Source organism: Anastrepha ludens, chromosome 5 (assembly GCF_028408465.1).
Source record: "Anastrepha ludens isolate Willacy chromosome 5, idAnaLude1.1, whole genome shotgun sequence".
Taxonomy (NCBI): domain Eukaryota; kingdom Metazoa; phylum Arthropoda; class Insecta; order Diptera; family Tephritidae; genus Anastrepha; species Anastrepha ludens.
The window spans coordinates 67,151,532-67,171,179 of record NC_071501.1 but is presented as its reverse complement, the minus strand read 5'-3'; positions in this window follow the sequence as shown (position 1 = coordinate 67,171,179).

Genomic DNA, 19,648 nt, shown 5'->3' with positions numbered 1-19,648 from the left:
CCTCGCTGGCAACGCCTCTGCGTGGTGTGCAAAGCCTTCAACGTTTCACTTGGTTTTCACTTATTGTGGCACTTTTTTATATTTATTGGCACTGCTTATGGTGGCACTTGTAACGGGTGATCAATCATGAGGTGCTTTTTTCAATAGTTAAAAAAAAACAAAAATGTAAATTATGTTCAAAACCTTCATTTATCATTTGAAAGGACATTCTTTGACATTTACTTTTTGAATATGACTTCATTCAAATGTTGGCCGCAACTACGCTTAAGGTGGTCCATTCTGAAGGTCCAATTTTCAATCACTCGTTCGAGCATTTCGACTGGTATGTCGTGAATAACACGCGTAATGTTGGCTTCCAGTGCTTCAATCGTAGCTGGTTTATCAGCATAGACCTTGGACTTCACGAATCCCCAAAGAAAAAAGTCCAAAGGTGTGATATCGCAAGATCTTGGTGGCCAACGCACAGGTCCTAAACGTGAAATCAGCTGCTCTCCGAAATTACTTCTCAATAAAGTCATTGTTTCACGAGCTGTATGGCAAGTGGCTCCGTCTTGTTGAAACCAAATGTCGTAGAGATCATTAGATTCAATTTCAGGTAGCAAAAAGTCCGATATCATGGTACAGTTACGTTGCGGCCATCATCATTTTTGAAAAAATATGGACCGATGATTCCACCAGCCCATAAACCACACCAGACCGTTGTTTTCTCTGGGTGTAAAGGTAGCTCTTGAACCTGTTCTGGTTGCTCTTCATCCCAAATACGGCAATTTTGCTTATTGACGTAACCATTGAGGCAGAAATGCGCCTCATCGCTGAACAAAAATTTGCTCGAAAACAGCGGATCTTCTTCAATCTTTTCAAGAGCCCAATCAGCAAAACGGTGACGTGCAGGAAGGTCATTTGGCTTTAGTTCTTGTACGAGCTGTATTTTGTATGCTTTTAAATGAAGATCCTTCCGTAAAATTGACCAAGTTGTTCCATACGACAGTCCAAGTTGCTGAGAACGGTGCCGAATCGATTCATCGCGGTTTTCACGTACACTCTCTGCTACTGCCGCTATATTCTCAATGCTTCTTGCTGGACGTGGTCTATTCGGTCGAGAATTATCCACCAATGAATATTCGGATTCAAATTTGTTGATGGTATGTCGAATAGTGTTTAAGGCAGGCCGATTATGTTGACCATAATGCGGTCTAAGCGCACGAAAAACATTTGTCACAGAACGCTGATTTTCATAATACAGTTGAACAATTTGTAGACGTTGTTGCGGTGTGAGTCTTTCCATGATGAAATGCCAAACGCCGTTCAACAAATCCACGATGACAGTTTGCCACAACTCGCGCGCGATCTGTAAAAAAAACGCAAATGAAAAAAACTCCTCTTAATTGATCACCCGTTAGTACTACACATTGTTTAAGATTAATTATAAATAATTATTAATTATATTGCAAAATATATGGAGGCTTCACCGTGACGATTGTGTTATTCCCAATACAAGTTTGTTTCTTCCAAGGTATGAAAACCAAAAAATTCAATCATGAGATAAATTTTTGCCTTAGTGGGTCAAGTTAGCAAAGTTAAATGTTGCTTTTACTAGAGTAAAACTAATTGGACATTTTATTTTTATGTAAATAATCCAATTTTATTGATAGGTTTCACCGTGACGCAAAATACTGGGGACAAGAAATGTCAACCAAAAAAGCATTAAATATTTCTCAATTCTACTACCTTGCACAATACCAAAATGTCAATAACAGTTATAACTGTTATACTGATTATTATACTTCACTAAAATATTGGTATTTATTTTATAATTGATGCTGGGGACAGGCTTCACCGTGACGTTGACACCTTAAACTGCACTTTTGAAGAAAATTCTATTTTTTTTGAATAGATATTACTGGTTTTTGTTTGTAAACGCAGAAATTACTTTTTCATTAGTGTAAATATTATTTATTTATTTAAAAACGTCTGGGACATGGAATTCTGCGCTACGCGGAGAATCACGCCATAGTTCCTTCTGTTCGAGTATGTTTTATAAGTTTGTATACCAATAATTATGGTAAGTATGATGAAATTAGTGGTTAGACTTGCACCGTATTTGTACTTGATTCCTCTCAACCCTTGCGTATTAGTAATATGTAATTCTTTCAACATCTGTAAAGATAAGGCTTCCTCGAAGACATTTGTTGCATTTGAGGTAAAGGTTTAGCGGCTGATAGTTGTTTGCTCTTTGTGTTTGATTTTGTACCATGATAGTGGAGTTACTATGGTGAATTAGGAAGGTTCCTTGTAGTGAACCGGATCTATTGCCAATAGTTAATTCTCCGCTGTGATCTTCTAAGAGATGCGTTATCGAGGCTGATCCTAAAGATTTTTCATTGTCAATAACTATTTTTTCCGGTATCCCGAAACACATCAATAATCTTTTGTAATATGTTGCGTAGCTCTTGATTTAACTAATTTCGCCTGCGCATATTTAGAAAACTTTTCTATTGCGGTCAGTATTACTCTGTCAATTGTAAAGTAAATGTCTAAATGTACTGTCTGTCCGGGGTATTGCGGAATTGGTGCCGGTTGAATAATTGGTTTTGGAGGGTGTCTTTCATACTTTTGCGTTTTGCAAATTTTACATTGTTTTACTATGGAGTATAGTTTTGCTTGTATTTTAGGGAAGTAGTATGATCGTAGAAGCTGTCGTTTATTTTCACGTGAGCTGCGATGTGCTCGTTTGTGTTCTGTATGTATAGTTGCTGCCAGTGTATTTATTTGAGGCGGCCGTGAAAGTTCATCAGCAACCACATTTGCCTTTCCTGGTTTATATTGCAGTTCGTAATCATATTCTTGCAGGATAGCTTTCCACCTTTTCATTTTATTGTTGTTATTCTTAGTACTAATTGCATACGTCAGCGATTGGTGGTCGTTAAATATCTTAATTTTGGTTGATCCGTAAAGGAAGTTTCGTAAGTTAAGGCCGAGATAATGGCCAATATTTCCTTCTCGTTCGTTGCGTAATGTTCCTCTGACTCACTTAGGGTTCGTGAAATGAATGCAATGGGTTTATCATTTTGCGAGAGTACTTCTCCGCGTGCGTAGTCAGACGCATCCAGAGATATGAGTGTTTTTTCGAAACGTTTTTGGGCTACAGCAGATGGGCTCGTAAATCTGTATTATCCTTTCTACGCTCTTTTTCCAAGAGCTGAATTCCTTTGGTTCACCATAGAATTCTCGAAGGCTCCGAACCACGTCGGGAATTTTGTCAAGTTCTCCTATATTTTTTCTGTTGGTCATGGTAATTGTCTGAACAACCTCTATTGTCCTAATCTAGCCTCAACTAATCTATTTACTAATTCTGCAATTGGGTACTCATTGGCATTTCTGTGCTCGGTTGTAATTGACCAGTCAATACAGGTGGCCTAATTATATTATTATTTGTAGGCATTGTATGCCGTGTTTTTGTGTTTTTTTAAGTAAAAAAGAGAAAAAAATATTTATCTTGTTTTTTGTTTTTTTTTTATTTTTTATCCCCAACTTTTTTGTATTTTGTTATTATTATCCTATTAATTTAACAAATTTTAATGCCCTTGTTTAAACAATTTTACACTATATTATTACTTCATTATTTTCTCAAATTTTAGCTTTTTTTCTTTAGCAATTTTGCGTTATATTATTACTGAATTATTCTCACAAACTTTAATTTAAGAAATTTCTTATTTCTAATTTCTTACTCTTAATCCCGCGCTGATCCTGGCGGAGTTGTCCTTTTCGTGCTCTTTATTTTGCTCTACTGGGGGTCCGGGACAGGAGACGACGTTGCTAGGTTGCCTGCGGACGGATACAACAGGCTTGGTTCGTTCCGGTTAATTTTTTTGGCGGGGTATCCATGCAGATCAGCGATCTCTCTTTTTTATTTTTGTTTTTTCACGGGCTAGCTTAATTTGTACGGTACGGCGGCTTATTTTTGCGAACGGACCGAAATAATTTTAATTTTTTGTATTTTTTTAGCACTGATACTCCTTTTAGGCAATTGAACAAAACTTTTATTTACTTTTTCCGCACTGTAACCGAAACACGTTGGGCGCCAGTTAACCTCTCATCAGATTAAACTTAAAAAAAAAAAATATTTTTTATGTGCTCATAGGTACATCTTTTCCTTATTGAGTCTAAACCGAACTTAAATTTGGCATTTTATTCTTAACCTAAGCTTGCGGCATAATGTCATCACACATGTGCCATACCTGTTTCCCACGATTTCTGACTTTGGGTGATATGACATGGTATTAACTTTTATTGTAAAATGTGCATGTACGCTTCCTCTGTTTTATGTGACATCAGTACATATATAAATGGATAAGCCTGGAAGATGAAATAGCCATGTTTAAGTTATATTATGTTGGTTTATATAAAAAACATATAAATTTAAAGCCACTTACGTGGTCGCTGTGCATTATGTGGATTAAAAATTGTTTAAATTTATTTGAAGCGGGTATCATATTGAACGTACCATCAACAATATAATTACATCTTTCTAAATTACTTTTTTCTCGTACAGTTTTAGAAATTGTGGGCGAAATAAATAATGTGTACATAAAATTTAATTCAATTATAGTGTCTATATAAAAGTGTTTTCCAGCAACATATCTAGGCATTCCAAATTCTTTATCAATTTCTTGATTTTTGAAAAGTTCAATAATTTCTTCAAGATTCGAAGGTGCTTTGGGTAATTTTTTTTGTTTGATTCGTAGCAAATTCCTACGCATTTTACTATATTCAATTAACATCCCACCTGCTTTATGCTTTCTACAGTTATCGTCAAACAATTCGCGTACGCTTGATCTCTTCAAACTTGCAGTTTTAAAATCGTTTTTAATTGAGTTTATTACTTTTAATTTATTAAAAAGATTATTTTGCGGTCCATGATTATGCACCTTGTCCTGTTTACCAATTTTACGACTGTTGAACTCAATTACAACTGCCATATTACAGTTCTTTTTATAACAATAATAATAATCAGCATTATTATATTTGTATTTATATTTATAAATTTGCTATTTTCATTGGTTGGTGCTCTTGCCTTGGTGCAGTTTGGTTGTATTGCACCTGCACGTTAGGTCTGCAACTTTGTGGTTCCTCGTATCTTCTACTTGGCGGAGCATTGTAATGTCTGTGGTTGTATTGCGGAAAGTCGAACTGTAAGTTCACGTTGTCGTGATGTATAGTACTTGAGATAGCGTAAGCGGTTTCTAAGTCCATTGGACTGTGGCTATAGAGGGTGCTGCTGGTGTATTTGCTGTTCAGACCGAGAATGAATGTCCTTACAGCTTCCTGGTTTGCGTATTCTTTCATGGCTGAGAAATTCCCTGAGCTATCCATCTCAACTTAAGTGAGTGCAAGGTTAAGCGATTTACTAAATTCACTATGGAACTCCGCCAACGTCCTTTTTCCTTGTTTTATTCTTTTCATTGCTTCGAGCAACACATACAGGGATCTCTGGTCCACATAGGTATAATCGAGGCGGTAAAAATAAAGCTTTGTGTTGTGGTTAATTAGATTATCGGCCGCCTCTCCTTGAATACGTGGGTGTAGTAGCGTAATTCTTGATGTTTTCCATGTGTGTCCAGGCACGTTTTCTCCACGATCTACGAGTATAATGGTTCGTGTCGCTTGTGAATATTGGTAGAATTTTAAAAATTTCCAAATTAATTTGCGACGCATCAGTAATGTTGGGTGCACAGTCTTGGTATTGATCTGTGTCTGTGACTGTGACTGTGACTGTTGCGTTGGTTTCAAGAGAATTCATCCTCTCTTTAGTTTCAGTCAGGATTATGGTCAAGGCAGCTATTTGTGCCCTCAGGTTTGCTATCTCCTGTGTGTTCATTTCTGCGTCCGATGATAAACGTGTTGAGTCGAAGATGTATTGTCGCTGTTTTCGCGATTCCGTTGCGTTGTTGGTTGACAGGATATTGGTTTTGATATCTGTTTTGTTTGTAAAGTTGATTCCGGTTATGATTTGTGCATTGTTGGGGGTGTAGTTGTGGGTATTGATAGTTGTATATCCAACAAGAAGAGTCCCGGTCACGTACCCTAGTGACGTTACCGCGACGCGTGACAGTTAAATGGTCTCCGAACATTGCTCATTACAATTACTTTGTTAAGGGCGTTGGGAAAATCGTGAGGAAAATTTTGTGTACATCTATTATTTTTTTACTAACCATTGCCTCAAGATATTCTTGTCGCAGCAGCTTTGTTTCGAATTCCTTAGCTGTAGCTAACGTTTGCAATGATAGTGTGGACGATATTTCTATTTGTATTTCATCTACTTCTTCGCCAGTCATTTTGCAAACAGAATGATGAATCCTGCGGAGTAGGACCTAACATTCGCGAACCGTCTTAAATTGTGTAAGCTGCTCACTGGTTTCGATTTTCTGTAGTTGTCAAAATATGAATGTAAATAGCTTGATGCGACAGTGGTACGCCGCTAAACACGTACATTTTCATTAAAAATGATTTCTAAATTACTTAGCCGCTTGGCGAAATGAAATTGGTCCACAACTACTTTTTGGGTTTCCAATATTTTTACTGGGTTTTCTAAAACCGTTTTTGACAACTCCTCAACTCCTGGGGAAAAATTAAAAATTTAAGTTTACATTAACAATATAGGTATATATAAGTTAAGCAAGTCATATTGCTTATAAAATAAACAACACTTTCTTTCAATTAAATAGTACTTATTAACTTTATTATTTAACTTTAACAACACTTTGTTTCAATTAACTTTATTTATTATTTAACTTTTTAACTTCGGCAGCGTAACAAGAACTGAACTTCGACAGGCAATGATGCCGCCTTTTATACCCTCGCGATCAGTGGTAATCACCTGTAAGTGTTGTTGCGCGAAAAAGGTCGCTTGGACTCTACCGCTAGCAACACAATTGTGTTGTTGCATGCGCATGACAAGTGGTACCGCTGGCTTGCCTACCAAGCATGTCAACGATGCGTTGCAATGCAATCGGTGATTCACTTAAGTAGGCAAGCACCGTTGTGTTATGGGCTACCTACCCAACACGACGCTGCTAGGGCAGGCGCAATGCATTGATCGAGCTGTTGCCATGCATTTGATCTGCATGCTAGGCTCACGCATGTTGTGTTGCTATGCAGTCGGTGGTTAGTTGGACCAGACAACAATTGTTGTGTTTTGGTCTGCCTGCCTGTTTTGTGAAGCCAGGCGAGAGTCTTTCTATTTGCGCTGCCTGCCCGGCATGCTGTTGCTAAGGTGAGCGCAGGTAGTGATCATCATGCTTGTTGGTGTTGGGCTGCATCGACTGAGCTTAGATGTTAGCACTCCCCTTCTTAAGTTCGGAGCGTCCCTGATCCGACAAAATAATAAATACATATGTATTTAGATTTTGCTGTGTTTTATTTTAAGAATATTAAATTTACGTTTTATTAACACGCGCTCGATCCAATAAGAAAAAGTACATTGAAAAAGAAGTAAGTCAAAATGGCGGTTTCAGCCAGTAGCACGGCGTTGCCATAGCTCATGCCTGTAGCACGGCGTTGCCATAGCTCATGCCAGTAGTACGGCGTTGCCATAACAAAATTAATAATTTGTGGGTTCGCCACATGTATGTTAGGCTAAATCTAAAGCTTACAACTATTTCTTAGGCTATTTTTGTAAGTAAAGTAATGTCTTTTTTGGCCTTTTTTATATGTGGCAAGTAAAATTAGTTCTTGGGTATCTGTAATATTTTGTTCGGCTTTTATGCATCTAGCGATTTCTGTAAGCGTTGAATGCGCTCTTTCGATTTGGCCATTACTGTTACTGTGTAAGGCTGGTATGAAAAATTGCTCAATATTAAAATGATATTTTAACATATTAGATATTGTGTTAGACTGAAGGGATTTTTCATTGTCCGACACAATTGTTTTAGTTTTTTTGAACTTATTTAGAACTATTAATAAAGCCGTTTTGATATCATTCGTTGATCTGGATTCAATTGGAATGGTAATGGTAAATTTGGAAAATTTGTCTATGCAGGTAAAAAAGTGAAATTTCTCAACAGAGAATATATCCACATGGAGGATATGACCGGGATATTCTGGAATTGGTGTTTGCCCTATATTGGTTTTTGATGGGTGTCTATTATATTTATTTTCCAAACATGTTTTACAATTTTTAGCTATTGTTGTTAAAGTTTTCTTAATATCTGGGAAAAAATATTCGGATATCAACTGCTTATAGTTCTCTAGGATTGAACGATGGGCTCTGTTATGCTCCATAGTAGCAGCTTCAATTTGATCTTCTCTTTTTATTAGGTCTATTACCAATTTTTCCGTATGGATAAATCTTACTCCTGGGAAGTTGGACAAGAGAAGAGTCTGAACTCTAGCTAAGGTTTCGAGGTCGCAACAGATTCCATTAACTACATTTGGGTTGACTTTTTCCGGATAGTTTGTAAAAGATACTCCGTAGTTTTAAAATGTACGGTATGCCTAAGTAGTTTTTGAAATAAATTTTTGGTAGATTTGCTGTTAAATTCGGATGGTAATAGGACTAATTGAGCTTTAAATTGGTTTACAGGATTTTTAATGGTTTTAATTGTATTAGAAAGGGAAATTATACTATGAGCAGTATCATCTGAGTCATCAAGGTTGTGAATATATTGTCGAGAAAGTGCGTCAGCTACTTTGTTTTCTTTGCCGGGTTTGTAAAAATATTTCGGTGCGAAAGAATTTATGAATGCAGTCCATCTTTTAATTTTGGAATTTGGATTTTTATCTGACATAGCGAATGTAAGGGGCTGATGATCAGTGAAAATATGTATATTTTTAATACCGTATAGGTAATGTCTTAACTTTTGGAATGCCCAAACTATCGCTAAGAGTTCGCGTTCGTTCGTTTGCCGTTTTGGGAAAGTACGGCTACTAGGGCTACGGATGAGGCGTCCGTTGTTATCTCAAATGGCTTATAGTAGTCTGGATGTTGAAGAAGGACATCTTCCGAAGCCAGAATAGATTTTAATTTATTGAAGGCCTTGACTGCTTCATCATCAAGGGAAATATTCACTTTTTTGGACTGACGACTGCTAACATGGCCATTGCCGCCTCTTAAATATTTCGTGAGAGGTTTTGAAATATGCGCATAGTCCTTAATAAACCTACGGTAATAACCGGAAAGAGTTGGTGGTTTTCCGTGGTGACCATTAGACCATCCCCAAGGATGCAGATTAATTTAAGAGATTCTGCAACACCGACGCATAATCTAAATCAATCTCTCTCTTCGCTGATTGTTTGGATCTGAAGTTAATAACATCACGATCATCAAGATGTTCATCCTTACACTCGCCAAACAGATAGACAACTCCCATGTAAGCTTCTGGATCCGAAATTGCTTCAGGTGAACGAAAACGTGTAAATTCACCATCAATGGACGAAACTCGGCCAACAATCGGGAAGCTGGGACATCTAATTTCTGCTGGATCGCAAGATATAACTTGCGAAATAGAGCCAACTCCTCTCCAATCAATTCCTCCTGTAGAGACGTATTTAGGGTATTTCCTCCCCACTTTCTCAACTGCAGCCGCAATGATATCAATATCTTCACGAATCTGAATTATCCCATAATGAACGGGAATTATTTCATTTGGATTCGATAGATTAGAGACGGGGAGTAAATCTTCGCCTTCGACCGATCGACGTGCGCGTTGACAGCTCCAAATAGCGTTAGGCAAAGGTGATCGTTCCATAAACGCTCTTTTGGTGTCAGATGTTATCAATGACGTTGACAGCGACTCAACTGTCTCTCTCAAATTACCGTAATGAATATAGTACGGTGACGTAGCCTGCGTTTTAGGTAGCCGAGGTAAATAACTACACGAAGTAGTTTTTGTAAACCCAATCGCTGAAATGTAGTTTACAAGCGGACAAAAATGTGCACCCATTTGACATAGTGCGCGACGTATTTCACTTGAGACGGAAATGTCTTCAAATGCGCGAAGTTCCAAGTTACGTGAATGTTGTAAAATCATAGCTTCTTCAAGCTTGTAACTGACTTGTAGCAAAATGATGCGGTAAAGCGATCCAGATAACTCTCTAGCTTCATCAGTTGTGACAAGACCCAAACGATGGAATTTGGAAGTGAGTGCGCGGACGATGAATCCAGCTGACCTTGTGCTAATAGGCAAGATGATTGTTCGGTCGATTTGTTGAATATTTATGTTCTTTCATTGCCTCGTTTACGTTATTGAAACCAAAGAATAACTTCTCAAAGAGTGCTTCGCGGTTCTCCTTAACTGTACGCTCGCTAGTCTTAGCTCGAAAATTCTCCATTCGTTCAGCATCACGTCCTCCCTTCTTTTGGGATTTCTTGTTACCACTTTTGCCCTTCGGCGGCCTCTTCGCAGGAACTTCTTCATTCGGCTCTGTCTCCTTTGAATCGACAACAGGCTTCTTTTGTTTAGTATTATTAGACATACTTACAAATGTGTTGTTGTAACAAAATTCGGAAAGTTTTAAAAAAGATAGTTATCTTCGACGGTGTCGGAAATCCAACGTGTCTAAAAACCCGGCGGCCGCCGTAGCCGAATGGGTTGGTGCCTGATTACCATTCGGAATTCACAGAGAGACGTCGGTTCGAATCTCGGTGAAAGCAAAATTAATAAAAACATTTTTCTAATAGCGGTCGCCCCTCGGCAGCCAATGGCAAACCTCCGAGTGTATTTCTGCCATGAAAAAGCTCCTCATGAAAATATCTGCCGTTCGGAGTCGGCTTGAAACTGTAGGTCCCTCCATTTGTGGAACAACATCAACACGCACACCACAAATAGGAGGAGGAGCTCGGCCAAACACCTAACAGAAGTGTACGCGCCAATTATTTATTTATTTAATAACCGGAAAGACCCAAAAAGGACCGCAAAGATCTTAACGACTTTGGCTGTTGGTAACTAAGGACAGCTTCTACTTTGCTAGGACATGTTTGGATTCCTTTATGAGAGGCTGTGAAACCTAAAAACTCGACCTCACTTTTAAAAAATTTCTATTTTTCTAACGATACCCGCATTCCTGCTTGCTCAATTTTTTTCAATATAGAGTCAACGTGCTTAAAATGTGACTTTTCATCAGGTGAAAAAATGATGATATCATCAACGTAAACGTGACATATTTTCCCAATGTCGTCGCGCAATATATCATCGATTGCTCTTTGAAATATGCTCGGTGCATTTTTCAAACCAAAGGGCAAACGACAAAACTCATATTTGCCGTTGTTTACGCTGAATGCAGTTTTGCACCTATCTTTCTCTAGAAGACAAATTTGGTGAAACCCGGACTTAAGGTCTAGAGTTGTGAATAGTTTGGACTTGCCTAAATTTGAAAGTATCACTGTGGTATCGGGAATGGGATATTTGTCGGAAGTAGTATGTTCGTTTAGCTTCCGGAAATCGATAACCATTCTTAAATTTGGATTTCCGTCGTCATCTAAACCTTTCTTTGAGACAACATGGACAGGTGAGTTGTAGGGTGAATAGGACTTTCTTATTATGCCGTCTTTAAGCAGAGATTCTATTTCATTATTAACAAAGTTTCCTACTGATATTGGGTATGGGTAGCTTCTTGAGTAAATTGGCCTATCAATTAATGTGTCTATTGTTGCTATAACATTTGTATTATATGGGAGAGCTCTATCGGGATTTGCAAATGCATTAAAATTACGTTGCTTTAATTCTTCGATACTACAGGGTACTTCAATTGGTTTAGTTTGGGCCGTGTTAACTTGTTGGCACTGAAAAAAGTTAAGCTTCTCTTTTCCGTTTTTGTGGAAAATGAGACCAACCTTAGTGTCAATTTTTGCCTCGATACCTTTCAACAAATCATACCCAATGATTCCATCGAAAGTATCTAGTTGTGGAAGTATAAAAAAAGTAGCAGTAGATACTTTGCATTTCTCAGAAATTTTATTCACACCATTTATGGATCTTAGTTGAAAGGGATATTTTATTTGAGTTATACCTTTCAAAAAACTATGTATTTTAATGTAATTTTTTGATGTTCCTGTATCTATTAAAATTTTAAGAACTTGTCCATTTGGTAAGGTTCGGGTAAGGAAGGGCAAGTTTGACCTTAGCCTAAAAAATTGACCTCATCTGGTAACTCGGTGTCTCCCATTTCGGAGTACGGTGGTTCGTTTAAAAAGGGGTCCTCATATTCGTCCATTTCGGTAGAATATGGCTCGTTTCCCATAGCGTTGATACGCTGGAGTTTTTGAATGGGCGCTTGAGTGGAGGTGTTATTTGTACGGGTGTAAGGTCTCTTATATTGTTGTTGTTGTTGCCGTTGCAAGGGTGTTTGAGTGGGGGTGTGATTAGTATGAGGTATCCTATACTGTTGTTGTGGTTGGAAAAAATTATTGGCTTGTTGCCGTGACCGCTGCTGATAAGGATTTGGGAAATTAGAACTATTTCCCTGTTGGAATATTTGTTGACGGTTGAATCGGTCGGAGGGATTAGTTCGAGTTTGGGAGATTTGTCTAAGTAGAGACGTTCCCCGATCTACTTCCATAGGGACAGGATATTGCGCTGGACTGTTAGCTCGATTCGGTTGCGGCACAGTGTTAAACAATGTGCAAACTCATACCTTTCGCGATTATGTTGCAGCTCCTGCGCTGCAGCAAGTGCACTGGGAAGATCCGGCGGGTTCGCTGAAAAAAGGGTATCGCAGAGTGGGCGTTTAAGGCCAGAAATGAAAACTCTTAAAGCATTTTCCCTAGCCTTAGCATTAAATGCATGAACGAGTTGCTCATTGCTGCTATAGGTCATTATATTTTTATTTAAAATCAATGTTAGTTGCCTATCAACTGCATCATAATATCCATTAATAGACATTTTTCCCTGCCTGAGGGTGTTTAGTTGGTTCTCTAATATATGGAGTGGTCGTTTATCTGCATAAAGTTGATCTAATTTACTTACAATAGCTTTAAAGTTTAATGGTGTATTAAAAGTGCTAAGATTTTCATTAGCTGCTGAGGTTCGCTGAAAAAAGGGTATCGCAGAGTGGGCGTTTAAGGCCAGAAATGAAAACTCTTAAAGCATTTTCCCTAGCCTTAGCATTAAATGCATGAACGAGTTGCTCATTGCTGCTATAGGTCATTATATTTTTATTTAAAATCAATGTTAGTTGCCTATCAACTGCATCATAATATCCATTAATAGACATTTTTCCCTGCCTGAGGGTGTTTAGTTGGTTCTCTAATATGTGGAGTGGTCGTTTATCTGCATAAAGTTGATCTAATTTACTTACAATAGCTTTAAAGTTTAATGGTGTATTAAAAGTGCTAAGATTTTCATTAGCTGCTGAGGTTATTTTGTTACGCAAAATACCCATGGCAATATAATATGGCTCTGAGCCCTCGATATAATAGCTTATCGCGAACCCGGCTGCTTCTCTCCAAGCTGGGTATTCTGAAATTTTACCCCTAAATTCCGGTAGAGACTGTATCAAATTAAGTGTGAGTACTTTGCACACCTTGGATAATAGTAACGGGCTTAAGGTACTTGACCACCTTATAAGTTTCAAAAAATTAAATTTTTTTTTTTTACATTTTTTCAATCCTTATACTTTTAAAAATCATCACCTGAAACTGTTTTTTTTAAATTCGAATTCTAACAAAGTGAAATCAGTGAAAATGTGCAGGCGCATCCTGCACTCATTACTTGCTGACTCAGCGGAAAGAAAATAGCAAGTTTTAACTTTAAACACGTTTTTCCAGAAATTACTTTTTTTCGAATGGCGGACACTTTATCTCCGAAACTGCTTAGCCGATTTTAATGATTTTGGTCTTGTTTTATTTGTTAAGATGTTTTGTATGCCAATTTACCACATTTTGCAAAAAAAAAGTTAATAAAGTATTGCTTTTTAAGCATAACATTGTGAAAAACAGGGGTGTTTTCTTAACTTTTTTTCAAACATCCGCCATTTTTTTATTATTTTTTTTTTTTGTCAGTTTGTGGTAAATTCTCACGCAAGGAACCTTCCTTTTGAAAATTTTGTTTCTCTCTTTTGTTTTAGAATTACCATTTCTAAGATTAACTGTCCGCCGCAAGACATGATTTTCTTCAGGCCTCGACTTTGGCGCCTCCTGGATATATGTTAAAAAAAGAAATTTTAATAAATCAATTTTTTTTTGTATTATATAAGCTCTAAATAAAAATTTTAAAAAAAATTTATTTTAATATATTATACAGAACATGAAAAAAAAATTATTGAATATGTTGTACTTTTTAGCTTTCCAAGGTGGTCAAGTACCTTAAGAACTTCTATTTTTTTGGGTAAAATACTTTGAAACTCTCGTTTTAGCTCTGCTAATTGTTCCCCAAAATTCTGCTCAACCACTTCTACTGTCGACTCTAACAGACTAGCCACTGCAGTTCTATCCATTTTTAATGTTTATTTATTATTTATAATTTTATTTTCAATAATACAAAATATTTTTGTTTTTAAGCAAACGACCTACTCTAATTATGTTTGTTTTTTAATTACAATACTTACTAGACTTCTGATAGCCAAGATTTTGTTGAGTGGTGTTTGCCTTTAAACTATACTTTCTATCTGCTCTGTTGCTTGTGAGTTTTAGTGAGTTTTCATTCTCATGAGTGCACAAAAATTACATGTAAATATTTTTTTATTTGTTTTTACTTATTTCCATTACTTTGTCTCTTAATAAACGTATGCATGTATGTATGTATTTGCAAGTTTTATTTTTTATTTTTATTTTTAATTTTATTTTAATTTTTACTTTTTCCTCCTATTTTTCCTCTTATTTTTATATTTTCTTAATATACTTACTCATCAGTTCTCCGTAGTTGGGAGAATTACAGAATTATTTTCTTTGCTTTGAGTTTTCACACAATTACCGGCAATCGCTTCACAATAATGCTGATTTGTATAATATTTTCTTGCCTGCCTTTTGCCGCTTCGTCTTGCTGTGATTTTAATTTAATTTGATTTGTTTTTGCTGCTATTTTTTGCTTCAACATCTGTCATTGTTTGCTGTTTGGGTATCGCATTTATCATTTATCATATTTTTGCCTTCGTTCCTGAATGCTGTTTTTTTTTTGTGTTTTTGTAATATTCTTCAAGCACTCGCATCTGTTCTCATCACTTGAGGAAAGTTGTTTTTTTTTTTTTTAAGCAGGTTCAAATTTAGTCACAATTTTTTTGTGTGTATGTTTTTTTTTAGTTAGTTGTTTTCTTTTATTTCTAGCACTTCAATTCAGTTTTATTTAAGCACTAATCAATTTTTTATTTTTCTCTTTCCATAGTTTTTATTATCCTGTTTTTTTTCTTACACATTTATAAAAGGTTGTTTTTTTTTTTTTTTTTTTTAGATTATGGTTTTAACCAGTCACTATCCTTTCTTTAGTTTTAGTTTTTCACAGGACACTGGATTCTACTTTAGTTGGGCGCCAGTTAAGCAAGTCATATTGCTTATAAAATAAAACAACACTTTGTTTCAATTAACTTTATTTATTATTTAACTTTGCAACTTCTGCAGCGTAACAAGAACTGAACTTCGACAGGCAATGATACCGCCTTTTATACCCTCGCGATCAGTGGTAATCACCTGTAAGTGTTGTTGCGCGAAAAAGGTCGCTTGGACTCTACCGCTAGCAACACAATTGTGTTGTTGCATGCGCATGACAAGTGGTACCGCTGGCGTTGCTATGCAGTCGGTGGTTAGTTGGGCCAGACAACAATTGTTGTGTTTTGGTCTGCCTGCCTAACATCCTGTTGCCAAGCCAAGCGCAAGCAGTGATCACTGTTTGTTGTTATGCAGCGGGTTGTTTTGTGAAGCCATGCGAGAGTCTTTCTATTTGCGCTGCCTGCCCGGCATGCTGTTGCTAAGGTGAGCGCAGGTAGTGATCATCATGCTTGTTGGTGTTGGGCTGCATCGACTGAGCTTAGATGTCAGCACTGGGGTGATAGAAAGAGCGGTAGGGTATGTGAGGTTTTGCAACGAAATGCTGTTGCTTTCGTAGGTTTCGGTATCATGCCTTACCTTATATATGCATTTAAAATACCCTTGTAGTCAACTGGCTGCTGACCATCAATGCCAATACTTTCTTCGCCGAACAAAAACTTAATAGCATAAAAAACAGCCATATCAAATTTCTTAATATTTTAAATGTCATGGGGTATGCAAAAGTATTTGTATGCAATGCCCTCTTTGGGTATTTTTATTACTTCATTGCCTAATTGATCACCTAGTATTATACCTAGTGCCGGAGACGATTGTACCGGTTAGTTAAAATAGTTTTCAAATTTGCCAAAACTGTGTCCTATCAAATAATCATCAATGCCTATTATTTTGACAGGCCCAACTTTTCTGCTAAAACAGTAGGAATCTTTTTCTTTTTTGTGATCAATTTTGAAAGCTCCAATTTTTGAAATATTCTCGACATCATTTCCTTCTTCTAGCCTAAAATATATTATATTTGCTCAAGAATTTTGTTTGGCTTTTTTAATTTTCTTTAAATATAGTTTTATAGTTTTCGAACTTATATGCCGAAAAACTATCAAGAGTTCCATACTGCCTAGCACAATCTGTTATGTGCAACAACCCATGCACATTATAACTAACTAAATATTCTGGGCTACGTCTGCTTCAGTTTTTAATGATTTTTGGCTTGGTAATAGCCGTATTCCAGTGTGCAATGGGAGGAAGGGAAAGTAAAAATCGCTACCAACACAGTCTTTTAATACGAAAATTCCTATATACAATAAAAATTGTCTGTACTCCGTCGATTTTCAATAATTGATTTCATTGAAGTCCCTGCACACACGATCAAATTCTGTAGGAACATATTCTGACAAAAAATTAATTTTTTGATTAATTTTAGTTAATATTAGTAAGTTAGCTCTTTTTATTAACAACTGAGTCAACTTTTAGCTACACCAACATCGACTAGGTGCATTGGATCAAGGCGAAGTTGCGACACCATTTTAAAACCTGATTTTTCTAAAAAGTTTTCGCAAGTTCTAAAAGTATAACTATGATGTGCCGGTTTTGCTATATATTAAAAAGACACATCAGAGCGTAGGTTATGAACTTTTTTCGAATAACAAATCCTTTTATTTACATAACTTCCTACTTTATCACACTTTGAGCAACTACATATTTATGGAAAAATTATAATTTTTAATTGTTATATATACCTATACTCAACACCAACTTGAAATAATAAGACACTTCATTAGATAGATATTCCCTGCCATTATCGATATATAGATTCACTATTTTCAAATTAAAGTGAGCTTCAGTGTTTTGCAATGAAATCTTTAAAAACAGAAAATACATCCGTTTTATAAGTTATTGGGTATGTAACACAAAAATGTGTGAACTGGTCAGTAAAAACAACATAATAGTTTTTGTTATCAATTGTAGTGGGTGTGATTGGACCACAGCCATCAGAATGGACTACAAACAATGGTCGCTGGATATGCTCTTTATTTTTACTTTTTTCAAATTTTAATCTAGATTGTTTGCCGCTAATGCAAGCCTCACATATATCACTGTTTGACTCAATACGACTTAAAATATTGATATCTTCAAACAAGTTATTTTGTTTTATTTCTGAAAATTTTCCTAAACTTTTATGACCTAATTTTTTATGCCACAAGAGATACTCTGCACTTTTTGAATTATTTGACGTGTATACTTTTGCATTTAATTGAAATTTTATAATTGGTACATTAAGCACCAAGTTACCGTTTTTAGTGACTTTTATGCCTTCAGGACTAAATTCAGTTGTTAGGCCAGCATCCTGCATTTTCTTTACTGATAATAGGTTGCTTAGGTTGACCACTCCTTTGGCGGTAGCATTGATATATTTTCCGCGCTTTGCAATCTCAATTGCAATATTGGACTCCAAGTGTTCATACTCCGAAAACAACGCTATGTCTTTGATTAGATGGTTCGAAGCCCCAGAGTCAAGAATAAAATCTACCTCACTTGCAATTGCATTATTTTGTGTATTTCTTATCATGAATGCAAATCCGCGATCTGACTGTGTAGTTGTAGCTATTTGAGTTTGTCTCTCTTTGCCATTATTTTCGTTACTCTGATTCCCTGCCCGCCTTTTCAAAATGAAACAATCTTTCTTTAAATGCCCCAATTTGCCACAGTGAAAACATTTTAGAGGTGATTTAAACTTGTTTTTTAAAAGGCTTCTTAAATTGATAATTGTTATGTTTATTTTTGTATTTATTGAATTTAAAAACTTTATTTCCAATGGCCTGCAACACCTTAGCACTTGTGTTCTTGCTGACACCTTTTTAATTTAATTTCCTTGTCTAAAAGTCGTGTTTTTACAAATTCTAATGTCAGGTTTTCCTCTGACAGGATTTCAATTGCCGTGATTACTCCTTCGTAACTTGGCGGAAGGCTTAAAAGTAACTGTGCAATTTTATCCATTTCATCCAACTTGCCTCCTGACGCAATGAGTTCAGTTATAAGGTAATCAAAAACCTTAAAATGATTTAGAAGTGGAGTATAACCCTTTAATTTTAAAGCAAACAACTGTTTGCGTAAAGATAGTTCAGAAGCTAAACTTTTTCTCTCATACGGTGCATCTAAATTTGCAAAAATCTGTTTGGCAGTATTTTTTCTGCTCGCAAGAACAACAAACGAATCGCTCAAATATTCCATTACTATATTCTTTGCATTTCTCTGTGCCTTTTTTATTTCATCTGTCACCTTTTCTGGTTCTTCATCAACTACTCTTAATAAATCTTGTTCTTCTAATAGTCCCCTTACTCTTAATTTCCATATGGAATACTTCTCACCGTCAAACGGTTTTATGTTTCTCTTTCCTTTATCCATTTTTTTTCTCCTTGTTTGTTGAAAACTCAAACCTTATTATTTTTAATTGACAAAAAATCAATTTCAGAAATTGCTTAAAATATAACAATTTTTTGTTTGTTTTTATTATGCGCTAACTGGGCCCATAACCTATGGAAAAATTATAATTTTTAATTCTTATATATATACTCAACACCAACTTGAAATAATAAGACACTTTGTTATTAGTTTTCACAATCAATTTATTTTAAGGAACCACACGCACTCGCAGTCAGAACTTAACTAACTTCTCGAACGTATACTGACGCTCACACAAGCGACAAAGTAGAAAGAGAGCATTTTCGGGAAAGTCCCGTTTTCAATATCGAATTCAGATTTATACATATACATGTGACTTTTGCTTGTACATGTGTATGTACATTTTCAACAATATTTTTACCATTATGAGATTGCACACCTGTGACAAAGGCACGGGCAGGTGTATCACAGCAAAATAAACGGATATCAAACATTTTCTTTTCTAAATTAATTCCTCAAAAAAATCTTTTAAGTAATCATTGACGTTCCACGGTTTTTTCGTCCCAGAAAAGCAAGCAATGGTAAAAGGGGACTCGTTTGGAAAGCCAACGATTGCTCCAAGGATGGGCCACAAAACTTTACTTAAACTGTTTTACAACTTAAGCCCATCAATGCCTACGTCAATTTTTACTTCATCCTTATCGTGAAGAAAAACAAATACGCCTATTTTAAAATGGTGTTGGGTACTGCGATATAGTAGTAAAACGGTGCTGGTCA